The sequence below is a fragment of the Ursus maritimus genome, unplaced genomic scaffold, assembly GCF_017311325.1.
Source record: "Ursus maritimus isolate PB19 unplaced genomic scaffold, ASM1731132v1 scaffold_7, whole genome shotgun sequence".
NCBI classification, from domain to species: Eukaryota; Metazoa; Chordata; class Mammalia; order Carnivora; family Ursidae; genus Ursus; species Ursus maritimus.
In genome coordinates, this window is record NW_024426885.1 from 19,900,425 (window position 1) to 19,914,964 (window position 14,540).

At 41.7% G+C, this 14,540-nt stretch overlaps 1 long non-coding RNA gene across 2 annotated transcripts; it reads right to left on the reverse strand.

The window, feature by feature from the left end:
- Positions 1 to 1,267: 1,267 nt before the first annotated feature.
- On the reverse strand, positions 1,268 to 6,933 carry LOC103656883. 2 transcript variants are annotated; one of them, XR_566728.2, is made up of 4 exons: positions 6,803 to 6,933; positions 3,402 to 3,504; positions 1,640 to 1,832; positions 1,268 to 1,487 (listed from the first exon to the last, which is right to left on the reverse strand). It is a non-coding gene; the product is annotated as an uncharacterized LOC103656883 (long non-coding RNA). The 2 variants fall into 2 exon arrangements; XR_005833303.1 differs by lacking the exon at positions 6,803 to 6,933 and having other exon boundaries at positions 3,402 to 4,450.
- Between the last annotated feature and the right edge of the window lie 7,607 nt (positions 6,934 to 14,540).

The window sequence follows — 14,540 nt, forward strand, 5'->3', positions numbered from 1 at the left end:
GAAACATCCTTGCAAATGACGGGATCAACCCCTATGCCTAAGAGAGAGATCCTTAAGACTCCCCAGAACTTGGAAGAAAATCATGCACCCACAGCATGAAATTCATTTAGAGTCCCATCAGAGCTCTCTAATGCAGTTTATATGAAGTGTCTTTTATTTTGGACTTAGCTCTTCTGTAACAAATGAGTCATTGATTTTCAAAAAATTTTAAATGTATCCAGGACCTTTTTTTTTTTTTTTGGTTTTGGTTTTGAACAGCCTCTCAGAAAACCAAAACCAGTAACCCTGTCCTGTCTCCCTGCTGCTTTGCTGTAAAGATAGCATTCCTCTATATGGATCACAGTGCTTCCTTTGACTAGAATGAACAACTTTCAACCAGCTAAATTGTTGATCCATGTGAAAGGAGTGACTCACAAGTCTTTCTAAAATGTTGCCCAGCAATTATTTTTTAACACTCGTGTGCTAAATTCTGGGAAGGCCTGAAAATAACAATAAAATTAAAAAGGAACTTTAGGGACAATCTCAGTTCTCTTTGTGATTTATGAGGTATTCTGGTCTTGAGTTCCTTTGGAAGCCTTTCCATGTAACTTTAAGTAGGGAAGCTGACGAGAGCCTCCCCATAAAAGCGTGCTTGGGTACAATAAACCCCTGAGGATTAGTCAAAGACAGATTCACTGGATGCCAAATTCTTTTCTATCATCCAAGAGTGGCCAATGAGACCAAGGGTGGGAGTGAGAATTCACCAGGGTTTTCAACAAAGCATTCCAATAAATTAAAAAACAAACAACCTTTGTTAGAATGAAAAGGGTTTGCTAATGCTAGCTGGTTAGAGCGCCCTCATGTGTCTCAGCATGGTAGTATCATTTTAGGGCTCTCAAAGGACATCAAATGCTCTTCTAATCACTCTACCAACACCACTTAATGCATTCTCTTCCTTCCCATTGGTCTCCAGAGCCACCGATGAAGCTCCTTCTTCAGGTGTTAGCTGGAATTTCCAGTGTGATGGTGATTTTTTATCAGAGGCTGAAGGCACAAACCATTTCACTTTCCTGAGTCTACTTACCTGTGTGCTTGCTTAATGTGTGCTCATTTCAATCTCAATTCCTACCACAAAGTGAAAATACGCCAAATGCCCATCATCTGGTGAATCAATGAATACGTTGTGGTAACTCATACAATGGGATACTACTCAGTAATAAATAGGAAAGAATTATTGACATTTGCACCAACAAAAGGCTGCATATGATAAGATTTCATTAACATGACATTCTAGAATTTGGATACATATAAGGTTAGTGGTAGCCAAAGAATGGGGGAAAGTGGGTGGGGTTGGCTGCAAAGGGGTACAAAGGAACTTTTTGGGGGAATTGATAGCGTCCTGTCTTTTTTGATGTTGGTTACCTGACTGTATACATCAGTCAAATTCACGGAACTGGCATCGGTGGTATGATGTTGGGTATAGCTTCCAAAACTCATTGAACCATACACTAAAAACAAAACAAAACAAAACAAAACACCCACCTGAATTTACTGTGTGTACATTATACCCCAAGAAGCCTCACATAAAAATCTTTAATTTTTAGAAAAAATCACTGTGGACTATTTCCAAAGTACAAATCTCCAGCCCTTCTGGGTTTACCTCTTGGCCTCCTTTTCTTTGCCCATCTGAAAAAGACACCACAGTGATCTCTTGTGGGAGTCTGCAAGTTCCAGCTCAATTCAAAGTCCAATGGGGCCAGACTGCATTCCACACGGTCTGCTCCCTGACTCTGCCATTGTGCCCGCGATGGCGTGTGCAGTGAGTGACACGGAGACTTCCTGGCACTTGGATACTACGAAGGAAAACATCAAAGTTATAGGCCAGTGCTAGCCCTGCTACCAATAAGTAGGAACCCCTTGAGGGGAAATGAGACCTGGGCTCTGAAGGCAAATTTGTATTGTCAGCTTGCTGGCTTCCCTCCACGACAGACAACAACCAGTTGTTTCTGGGCAGAAGTTGTGTCTTGTGCAAACTATCCAACAGCCACAAACTATCCCTGAACCACCCCAGGCAGTGCCCAGTGTCTAATTCTGGAAAACAGTTTTGGTTCGATGGCTCCCAAATGTTCTACCAACCCTCATCCTCAACAATGGTGACCTATGAATGTTAATCCCAGGCCAGTGGTTCTTACATTCTACTGGGCCTCGTCACCCCACTTGCTAAGAGAGTACATCTTAAGTGTTCTCACCACACCCATACACGTAAAAGGTTACCTGTACGAAATGATGGATGTGTTAATTTGATTGCAGTAATCATTTCACAACATATATGTATATATTAAATTGTGTTATACACCTTTAAAAAATCATGTTGTACAACCGAAATACATACAATTTTTATTTGCCAATCATACCTCAATGAAGTTGAAAAAAAAATCACCTAAGGAGTATACTTTCTAAATGCCAGTTCCCAGCCATCTATTCATACCTGAGATTCTAATGCAATAGGTTTGGGATTGATCCCTGGAAACTGAATTTTTAATAAGCACCTCGGGTGATCCAGACATAGGAAGTCTAAGGACCACATTTTAGGAAGTGATGACCCAGACCTAGAAAAACTCCCATATATAGGCCGAACAATTTATTCATAGAAATGTTTGACCCACAAATGGTTTCAACACAGTGACTAGGAGTGGGGCTCTGGAGTGAGGTTCCTGGGTTCAAAGCCCACCTCCACCCTTTGTCACCAATGGCCTCAGGTTACTTCATCTCTCCAGAGTGTGTATAAGAGGGGGCAAGATCAAATGAGTTAACACTTAACAAAACACTCAGAATCGTGCCAGTAAGCATTAGATAAACCTCAATTATCATTCTCCAGATCAATAAAGATGGGGGGGGGTATGGAATGGAAACCATGAACAAAAAGGGTTACTTCAAAGAGCTTTTCTTTTAAAGCTTAGACATCTCCAAATACCTCAAACGGTGAAGAGAAATGTGAACTCTCTTACGTATGCCAACTTTCCTACAGTCCTAATCTCTTTGCCCTGTTTTAAATATTAAAAATGTAAGCGGGGGAAAAAAAAAGCTGAACTTAGCAGCACCCTTCCTTTTTGATTGATTAAGGAGCTTAAGACAACTCCCACATGTTAGCTTATTCATCTTTCCAAGTTATATATAATCTTTGGTGATTCTTGAACAGAGATACAAATCAGAATCACGTGTAGACTCTTGAAAGGTCTAAATTTTGACTCAGCAGAAGTTGGAGCAGGGAATCTGAATTCCAAAAAAAAAAAAAAAAAAAAAAAAGCCTTCTCTGTGATTTGGCTATCCATTCCAGGTGGAGAACTATTCTTACAGGAAGAGGCTGGGATAACGCAGTTTGCTTTATAGCTTCAGGAACAGACGCAGAGCGTGTTACATACCGTGCCGAGACCACGCAGCAAATCATTTGCAGAGGCAGGAGCTGGATTTTGGTAACTCTAAGGCCAATATTCTCTCCGTTACAGATCACACTGTCGACGCTACCTGATAGGGCGGGATGAGGATAGTAAATTTTCATTCCCTCATTTGTTTATGAAATCATACTCTGATCTGAATTCATAGGAACTAAATTAAAGCTGCTGACCTGGGGTTCTGACTTCCATTGAATCTGCCTTTTACCCTCTTACCCACATGTCCACACTTACTAATTATCCCCATTAAATCCCTGGAAGTGTAAAAGAGAGTCAGCTTACTTGGAGTCTGGGTCAAATCCCTATTGGAAATACGATCATGAACTTAAGGATTCTTTCTTCTGGTGTCTGAAGGCAGTGGCATTTGGTGGCCTCTACTCTGGGCTGAGGTTTTTGTGGATTCCCTTTTCATTTTGAGGCATATGTGTGACCTATAAAGCCCCTCAGAAACCATTTTCTTTAATGTATTATCAGAGAAGGAAATCTGTCAAATTAAAATCTGCAGTCGGAAGGGGGGCGGCCACCAATCAAGTGAAATCATTCTGCTGAATTTGAGCCAGGGAACCAAACTGGGGCAGTATCATTTCTCTAACAAAATGGCCCGGCGGGCTGGAATCCCTGCCTGCAGACCTTCACACATCACCAACCCCTTGCTAATAAAACAGACCCCTTTATTGAGTTACTTCTTGGCACCCACTGACTGCTTTCCTTTCAGATTTTCTCTTGTCCATATTTCAATATCCCGCCTTTGCATTCTCCTCCTGCTCTTGTTAAAATACTGTTTCTTTCTTTTTTTTTTTTTTTTAAAGATCCCTTTTAATCAGATAGCTCCTGCTGGCATGAGCTGTCAGAGGTATTCATTTCAGTGGACTCTGGCCTTACGCTGCATTACCTTGGCAACAAGATTCAGAGGCAAAGGCCCTGCCTTGAACTTGTCAGAGTCTCCAAGACATGAACTCAGCACATATTACTCTCTAGCATATCGAGTTGTCATGCCAACCGCTAACAATAAAACCCATCTCTCCCTTCTAGGGTTTTAATTCAATAACTTTTCAGATTGGCTCCTTCTGTAATTCAATTGGTCTGAAAATGTAGTGTGTGTGTGTGTGTGTGTGTGTGTGTGTGTGTGTACGTGCATGTATGTATTTAACCAGTAGCTAATGGCCTTCCACTAAATGACTGGAGATTGGAAATACAATTTAGGTCAAAAGTTCATCAAAATGCAAAGAAAAAAAAACGATGCTGGCTCTAACAAAAGAAGCCCACAATTTTGGAAATCCTGACAAAGAGGTAACTCAATGAAATCTCAAGAGCTGACTTCTGCCCTCAGATGTATGTACGTGACTTTCATTGGCACGGCTACGTGCGACGCACTTGATACCCGGAGTAGTTGCACCCCCACGTGTATTCACAACTCCTTTAGTTAGTTTCAAATACGTAGCTAACTTCAATTTCTTTTTTTTTTTTTTTAAGATTTTATTTACTTATTTGAGAGAGAGAGCACGAGGTGGGGGATGGTCAGAGGGAGAAGCAGACTTCCCACGGAACAGGGAGCCCAATGTGGGGCTCGATCCCAGGACCCTGGGATCATGACCCGAGGCAAAGGCAGATGCTTAACCGACTGAGCCACCCAGACACCCTACTAACTTCAATTTCTTAAAAGCCATCCTACTTTTATGCTTACATTTCATTTTCCTTTAACCCAGAAGACTTTGTGGGAACCTGTCCCTTCAGAAAGTCTCTTAACCCTGTAAGAACACTTAGATGAGGCATTGCATGGGTCTGGGGGCTAGAAATAACTGAGGGTCGGGGTTTCTCAAACTTAACTGTTTCAATACTTCCTTATCCTTGTGCCAACTCTATGATTATTAACTTATTATTTTTATTCTTTAATTGACTTATTCAAATGCGTAAATTTAGGGGCACCTGGGTGGCCCAGTTGGTTGAGTGTCTGACTCTTGGTCACGGCTCAGGTCATGATCTCAGGGTCGTGGGACTGAGCCCTGCGTTGGGATCTGTGCTCAGTGCAGAATCCACTCGAGATTCTCTCTCTCCCTCCCCTCTGTCCCTCCCCCTGCTGGTGCTCGTGCATTCTCTCGCTCTCTCTAAAAATAAATAAATAGATCTTTAAAAATCAATCAAACAAATAAAAAATGCATGAATTTAGAGGGGCAGCTTTATGTCATGGACTTGATGCTCTGCTTTTTTAGATTCTCTGCCACTGAGGACATGTTATTTCTTGGCTTCCAATAACTAACACATGGAGGGTTGATGATGTGCTAGGAACCCCTGAAATACTTTCCGCACACTAACTCATTTAATCCTGACCGCCACCACCATAGCCCATTGAGGCAGGCAACTGATTTTATCATCTCAACTTTACAGAGGAAGAAAAGGAGACAGAGAGAAGTTAGGCAGCGTATCCACAGCTCCACAGCGAGCACATGTCAGACCTGAGGTTTGCACCTAGCAGTCTGGTTCCAGAGTCTCAGCTTCATATCCTGCTTCAGCTGGGTTCTGGTTGATTGTTTGAGCCTTTTTTCAGTTTTATGTAAGAAACCTTAATCAATGCTAAACCTAAAATGGCAAACTTCTTGAAGGCAGGGACCGTATCTGACACTTCTATCTCCTTCTCAGTATCTAGGTGAGTGCCTTTCACATAAAAATTACTCAGAAATATGGTTAAGGTTGTTAAGGAATGATCTAAGAGAATCCTAGACTATCACATTCAAGGTCACTTTGGAAAGGTAGTTTTTGTTTAAGTTGGAACAATGGAGGCTTTCATCACCATCAACCCACAGGTACATAAGGTCTTCTAGAGACCAAAGTCATTGAGAACAGAGGCCGTGTTTCATGGAGTGATGGATATTTTCTGTTGGCCCCACCAGAGACACATTCTCTGCTCCCAAAGACCGTCGGTTCTACTGAGCAGCTCTTGCTGGGATGGTAATGGGTTTCTGCTAGCACTAAGGCCAGTGGGCCTCACCATTCCTTATTGGTATCCTGTGACTGACTGGAATTTTATCAATAGTCCCTTCAATAAATATATATCATTTGTCCCCTGACAGGAATCTGGCTCTTACCGCTGTCATCTGGTGCAGTGCTTGTTAAAATGCAGATTCTGATTCAGACTGGGGTGAGTCCTGAAATTCTGCTTTTCTAACAAGCCCTCAAGTAAGTGGATGCTTCACAGGGCATACTTTCCGCTGTAGTTGTCACTCGATAGGTATTTTAAATTGAATACAAGAATGACTGACTGGCTTGGATGCAGGACAACATTTGTCAACACTGGTGAAGGAAGACATGCCCTTGCCACAACTGTCTTGTAATAACTTACCTGTGAGGTCCCAGTGTGGCTGCAGCAGACCTACCTGATCGCGCCGTGAAACTCACGGCTGGCTGGACGTCCTTATTTCTGTCTTTCTCGTTGTCAGAGCCACCCTGGTGATTCTCATCATCCCGGGTTAATAGTGCTTATAAAAAACAGCAACTACCACAGCTAACCTGCCAGAAATTGAATTCACACACATGGGTATTTTTTCCTCAGAGATAAAAGTAAAACAGATTTATTTCAACATCACGATTGATCCCCCCAAGGGACAATTGTTGCTGAGTGAAAGGTAGTAGAAAAATTCGTAGTTTGCCAAAGAGTGAGTCTTATTTGCTCAGATTCTCCATAGTCTTGTACAAACAGGTTCTTTAGGCAAAGGCAAAGCCAAACTCCAAGACATCACTCAAAATAAGACCCAGCCCAGGGCAACATACACTTAACTGTGCCCGTAAGCAGAGCAATTGTCAGAAGATCTGAATCGCCTTTTACATTTAGCTTAGCAACACACACTTTTTGACCACCTACTGAGGGCCGAATACAGTATCTCTTTGCGGCCCATGAGTATGTGCACGGTAAAATCTTAGGAATTTCGAGTCTGAACAGAGCGAATAATGTGATAATTCTGGCAGATGCTAACCTGCATTTGACTTTTTCACCGACCATGCAAAAGGATTTACTACACCAATTAATAAGTCGAAAAGTTTGTAAAAAAACTACTTAAGGGAATAAATGATTTTCAAGACCTCTCAAGGATTCTAAAAAGGCACATTTAAGTTTTGACAATGGAGTCACTGATTGATTAACAATGTTGAGTGTTGATGCAATTGACATCCTTGATTATATCCCGGAATAGGAAATTGGGACATCTGGAAAGTGTCAAGTTTTATAGTAATAGTAATGGTAATAGTAATAGTTTATAGTAATATGGATGTGCCAGTGTGGGCTTCTTAGTTTTGGTAAATGTACCACGATAGTATTAGATGTCGACATCAAAAACAATCTGGGCGAAGAGTATTTGGGAACTCTCTGGACTATCTTTGCAACCTTTCCACAAATGTTAAATTATTCCAAAAATGGAAAGTTTATTAAACAAATCTTGTGCATGAAGATTGGAGTCCAATTCTCCAAGAACTCCTAGTAGCAACAATAGAAAAGTATTTATTGAACCCCGTGTTCTATTGGCACAATGCCAAGTGCCCTCCCCATGTTCTCACAACAATGTTATAAAGTAGGCCTGGTTAGTTATTCTCATTTACAGATAAGGGAAACGTGGTTCACAGAGTGACCGAGCAACTTCTGAAAGACACACAGATAAAAACTGATGGACTGATGGAGTCAGGATGTAACAGGGTTTGTCTAATCCCAAAGCCTGCGCGTCCCCGCAACTCCAGTTCTGCCTCTCCTAGCTTGAGTTTCTCCATGTAAAAGAAAGTTATCACTTATTTGCATTGACATTCATCTTTCATTTGAGTTGATGAAACGTGACAATTGAGTTATTGTGTACGGCACCTTTAAGTAAACCAGAGTATCATTTTGAAAGTAACCAAGTTTAACACATGGTCAAGTCCTCCACCTCTCTCCCTTGTTAAATTGGGCTCTAATTTTCTTGCAGGTGGGAGTAGGGAGGAGAGGCTGGGAGAGGCCTTTATTCCAAGGAGCTAGGAATGTTTTCAGAGCTAAGCAACTGGCCCTTTCCCCTTGCTCCTGTCTTCTTTTGCCCATCATGTGCTCACTTTGGGATGGTGGGCCTCTTGCCCAGTACTTCCCAGTCTGGCTTTGGCCATGGATGGCTTACTTAGAAATGGAAAAAGGTAGCATACCAAGGCATATACGGTTTAGGGTGAAGAATGCCGGCTTTATGTGCAGAGAGAATAACCGGCTCCCTTAACACAGTTACTGGAGAGGCCTCAGCATAGTCTCTGTCCCCACATATCCCTCTGGCTGGTTCAGCAAGGTGCTGGTGATCAACTAATTCATGTGAAATGCCATGTGCGCTTTGGCACGGGCACGTTCTTCTCACAGCACCTCACACTTTTGCTCAGGTACACCCCTTGGCACATTTCAGGGCTCTCAGCATCCCAGCTGGAGTTTGGCCTGGTTGATCTTTCATTCGTCTGAGAAGGGACAAAAATGATGACACAGCAGAGTTTCCACCCATTCCCCCTCTTGACACTCAAATAAGATTGTGTTTTTGTGAATCATTCTGTCCTTTAAGAAGAATATTGTCATTGCCAGATGAATAGTTCTTTGGGCTTTCTTGATACAGAATCAGAAGGGAAGGGGAAGAGGAAGAAGAGGTACATTAACCAATAAGAAAGGTTTTGAGGAGATTGCAGGGTGGGAGCCATTTCAGTAGAAGAAACACAGGAACAGGGTGAAGTTCATAAGAGAGAAGTGGGGCTTAAAGAAATATCACCCTACACTATTTTTCCCTTCTTGGTGTTCAGAAAAAATGCAGATGGGGCGACTGGGTGGCTCAGTCGTTAAGCGTCTACCTTCAGCCCAGGGCGTGATCCCAGAGTCCTGGGTTTGAGCCCTACATCGGGCTCCCTGCTCTGCTGGGTGCCTCTTTCTTCCTCTCCCACTCCCCCTGCTTGTGTTCCCTCTTGCGCTGTCTCTCTCTCTCTGTCAAATAAATAAATAAAGTCTTTTTTAAAAAAAGAAGAAAAGAAAAATGCAGATAAAGGACCATCTTAAATGGGTTAAAGACTTGAACGTAAGACCTGAAACCATAAAACTTCTAGAAGAAAACACAGAGGGTAAGCTCCTTGACATTGGTCTTGGCAGTGATTTTTTTGGATTTGACACCAAAAGCAAAGGCAGCAAAAGCAACTAAAAGGTTTTTTTCACAGCAAAGGTGCTTAATAAAATGAAAAGACAACCTATCTAAAGGGAGAAAATATTTGCAAATCAGCAGCAACTCTTTCTGCCCGTGGATCCTGTCCCCGTGTTTTAATAAAATCACCTTTTTTTGCACCAAAAAACAGAAAAGAATTTGCAAATCATATATCTGATAAGGGGATAATATACGAAATATAAAAAGAACTCATACAACTCAATAGCAGAAAACAAAAAATCCAATTAAAAATGGGCTGAGGAACTAAATAGACATTCTTCTGAAGAAGACATGCAAATAGTCAACAGGTACGTGGAAAGATGCCCATGAACATCACTCATCATTCGGGAAATGCAAATCAAACCAGAATAAGCTATCACCTCACACCTGTTAGAGTGGCTGTCACCAAAAAAATAAGAGACAACAAGTGTTGATGAGGACATGGAGGAAAGGGAAACCATGCGCACTGCTGGAAGGATGTGTGCCAGTATGGAAAACAGTAAGGAAGATCCTTGAAAACAAAAGAAAACAAAACACCACTGCTGTATGATCCAGCAATCCCTCTTCCGGATGTATATCTGAAGGAAATGAAATCACTGTCGAGAAAAGATATCTGCACGCTCCTGCCCATAGCAATATTGTTTACAATAGCCCAGACATGGAAACAACTAAGTGTCCATCAATGAATGAATGGATAAAAATAAGGTAGTATATATATATATATATGCACACACACACACACACACACACACACACACAAATACATACACAATGGAATATTATTCAGCCACAAAAAAGAAGGAAATCCTGCCATTTGTGAGACCATGGATGGACCTCTATGGCATTATGTTAAGTGAGGTAAATCAGACAGAGAAAGACAAGTATGGTATGATCTCACTTATATGTGGGACCTAAAGAAACTGAACTCATAGATACAGAGAACAGATAGGTGGTTGCCACAGGTAGAGGGGGTGGGGCGTGGGGGAAACGGGCTAATGTGGTCAAAAGGTATTGACTTCCAGTTATAAGATAAATAAATTCTGGGAATGTAATATTCAACTTGGTGATTATAATTAACAATACTGTACTGTATATTTGAAAGTTGGTAAGAGAGGAAAACTTTAAAGTTCTCATCATGAGAAAAAAAAATTGTAACTATGTGAGGTGAGAGATGTTAAGTAAACTTATTGTGTTGGTCATTTTGCAATATAGATATACATCAAATAATTATGTTGTGTACGGTAAACGGATACACTGTTATGGGTCAATTATAGCTCAACAAACTGGAAAAAATTTCTGAAAAAGCATAACTTTGGGGTGATGGATTTCTGAAATTTCTTAGTAATCCAAAGCTTGGAGACCTTGACCTGTGACTTGACCTTTCCCAGAAGCAACAGTTCATTGGATGACGGTGAACAAAGAGACAGGAAAATTGAACACACTGAGAGACCTGGTGTTGAACACTAGTAACTGCTAACAGCACAAAAAAGAGAAAAGTAGCCATTAAGTTCCTCTTGACGGAAGCAACACCGTGAAATAGTCTTGACATGCACCCACACACAGAAAGTCAAACCTGGGTCTGACCAAGCTCTCAGATGTAATTTCCAAGTTTTAGGAAATACAAGAGTTAGGAAGGAGTGAGAGGAACATGTGCCACGATGCCACAGGGAGGCAATCAGCAAAATCCAGACGGAAGGAAACTCTGAAGGAAAGACGTTTCTTCAATAAATAAATTGCAAAGGGGAAAAAAAGAAATGAAGGGAGAGCCTATTGATTTTTCAGAAAAACCTATTGCAATGTATGCATCTTATTTGGATCCCGACTCAAAGAGTCCGTTAAAAGAAAAGATGGCATCCATGAGACCATTGGTGACTTGAACCCTTACCCGCTATTTGATGATGTTCAGGGATTACACGCTGAACTACTTAGAGATGAAATGACATGGTGCATAGTATTTGCTTCAAATAATATTGAGGGGAGGTGCAGGAACATGCGGGGAAATTGGCCATGAGTTGATAGTTGTTGAAGACGATCATAGGCTCATTATGCTGTCTTTCAACTTCATATATGTTTGAAATTTTCCGTAAAAACCTAACCAAACAAAAAATGAGAAACAGAACATGAGGCACCACTTCTGTCATCATTGTTTAAAAAGAATCTTTTACAATATCTCACTTTTCAAGACTGTATGGCCACTTGTTAAAACTCATTTCTTTTAATAGCACTTATTCAACTTTTTGTCTTTTCCCAGTGGACTTGCATACGGAAGGGACCCATTCTCCATTTCTTCCCATTTACAGGTAGGATTTGGATGGGGAAACAAAAAAGAAAAGAAAAGAAATATCACTCTACACTGTTCCTTCCAGGTATTCAGAAAATGCAGATAAAGGACCAGAAGGCTGAATTTTCTTTATGGTTGCCAGACAGTATTTCTTTGGCCAAGACGTTGCTTGCTGTGAGACTGGACCACACAGTGCCCAACTTCAACAACGATGCATGTACTCACCATCGGTCTCGTAGCAGCTACCGCTCCCCTCCTGTCAGCTGTGGTTTCTGCTGGTAATACTCTGCTGAGCTCTGCCTGAGTCTTCACCGATTTCCCAACTGCCCAAGTCATTGCACACATGTAGGCCTTCCTCACGTAGTCTCTCTGCAGCGTGTGTCTGTTGCCAGCTTTAGGGCTGTGCCCCATGCACCAGTAATCTCCCCGGGTTTGAGGCTCCTGGTGCTTTCCACTCATTATTTATTTAATCCTCACATCTTCGGGAGGGGGGTTTTACTTCCCATCCCACCCTCGGTTTTGCCAAATGAGGAAACTGGCTCAGAGACGTTAGTAACTTACCCAAGTTCTTCGAGCTGGAGAAGGACAGAAGTAGGACTTTAGCCCAGAACAATTTGATTCTGGAATGTTTGTTATTCTTCTTTTTATTAAATAGTTTAGTAAATCATTATTACATAAATCTTTTATTATAAAATGTTATATAATACTGCAATTATTTGTATTATTTTTTAAATTTTTATTATGCCAGCTTCAGTTTTCAGATTTCACAGCTAGAAAAAATTTTAAAATATTTTTGGGCTTCAGTATGAGGCTAAGTGTGTGTGCGTGTGTGTGTGTGTGTGTGTGTGTATGGAGTCCTCAGGGCATTTTTAAAATGCTCAATTACAGGGCACCTAGGTGGCTCAGTTGTTAAGCATCTGCCTTCAGCTCAGGGCGTGATCCCAGAGTCCTGGGATCGAGCCCCACATCAGACTCCTCCGCTAAGTGTCTGCTTCTTCCTCTCCCACTCCCCCTGCCTGTGTTCCCTCTCTTGCTGGCTGTCTTTCTCTCTGTCAAATAAATAAATAAAATATTTTAAAAAATTAAAATAAAATAAAATGCTCGATTACAATTACCATTACTATCATTTAATAAAAAGAAAAAAATCCCCAAATATACTGACATGGAAGTATCTCTGTAATATGTTAAGTAAAAAGGCAAGATGCAGGCTGTTACCTGCTGTATCAAAAATGAATTTCCATTTCTTTAGATATTATTGGTTTATTTGTCAGAGACAGATCGAGCACAAGCAGGGGGAGCTGCAGGCAGAGAGGGAGAGGGAGAAGCAGACTCCCTGACGAGCAGGGAGCCCGATGTGGGACTTGATCCCAGGACCCTGGGATCATGACTTGAGCCAAAGGCAGATGTTTAACCGACTGAGCCCCCCAGGAGCCCCCAAAATGAATTTCTATAAATGTATCTGCTTGTACCTGCATACAACATTTCTTGAAGATACAAGAAACCTGTAACAGTGGCCGCTTCTGGGTTTGGGAACCAGAATTCTGGGGTAGAAGGGAAATGTTCCGTGTAGTCAATACATACATTTTGAATTTTGTGCAAGGACATTGTGTATTCATTATTCCAAAAATAAATAAAGAAATGGAAAATAATTCCCTAAAAGAAAATATATTGTTTATGTCCCCCAGACTCCATTCATGTCTTGGAATCCTAATCCCCAAAGGTGATGGTATGAGGAGGTGGGGCCTTTGGGAGTTGTTCCTGAGGTTGGAACCCTCAGGAATGGGATTATTGCTTTATAAAAGAGACTCCCTTGATATTTCTAGCTTCTTCCACCATGTGAGGAAACAGCAGGAAGACACTGGCTATGGATCAGGAAGTGGAAGCCTACCATGCTGACACCTTGAGTTTGGACTTTCAGCCTTCAGAGCCGTGCACGGTAAATCTCTGTTGTAGATAAGCCAGTCGGTCTGTGGTATTTTCTTACAGCAGCCCAAGAAGAGTGAGGCAGATATTTTAACATCTCTCAAAAGATATGGCCAACATAATTACAAAGCAATTTGAATAAATGTAATCTTACCCTTGTTTTCCTCCTTTGGACATGCTTTGGTGAAAACAGTAGCCTTTGGGCTGACCCTCCCATTCTCACTGACCACTCCCTGGGAACGTATGGATGTGACTTCCTCCATTTCTTTTAGAGGCCCCTTGTAGGTGCCCGAATTTCAAGACAATTTTTGCAGCATTAGAGCATAAATAGGGAGTCGGACAGGTATGGATTTGAGTAGCTCACATCCTGATGCAAGTTCCTTTTTTTTTTTTTTAAAGATTTTATTTATTTACTTATTTGACACACACACACACACACACACACACACACACACAGCACAAGCAGGCAGAGCAGCAGGCAGAGCAGCAGGCAGAAGGAGAGGGAGAAACAAGCTCCCCACTGAACAGAGAGCCTGACTCAGGACTCGATCCCAGGACCCTGGCAGACACTTAACTGACCGAGCCACCCGGGTGCCCCTGATGCAAGTTTCTGAACTTGCCTGCTCTTCGGAATCACCTGTGTGGATTGTAAGACTAGCACCTTCCTAGAGACCGTGCCTTACGGTAGAGCTGGGAATCTGCATTTTAAACATGCATCCTGGGGATTCTGAGGCACCA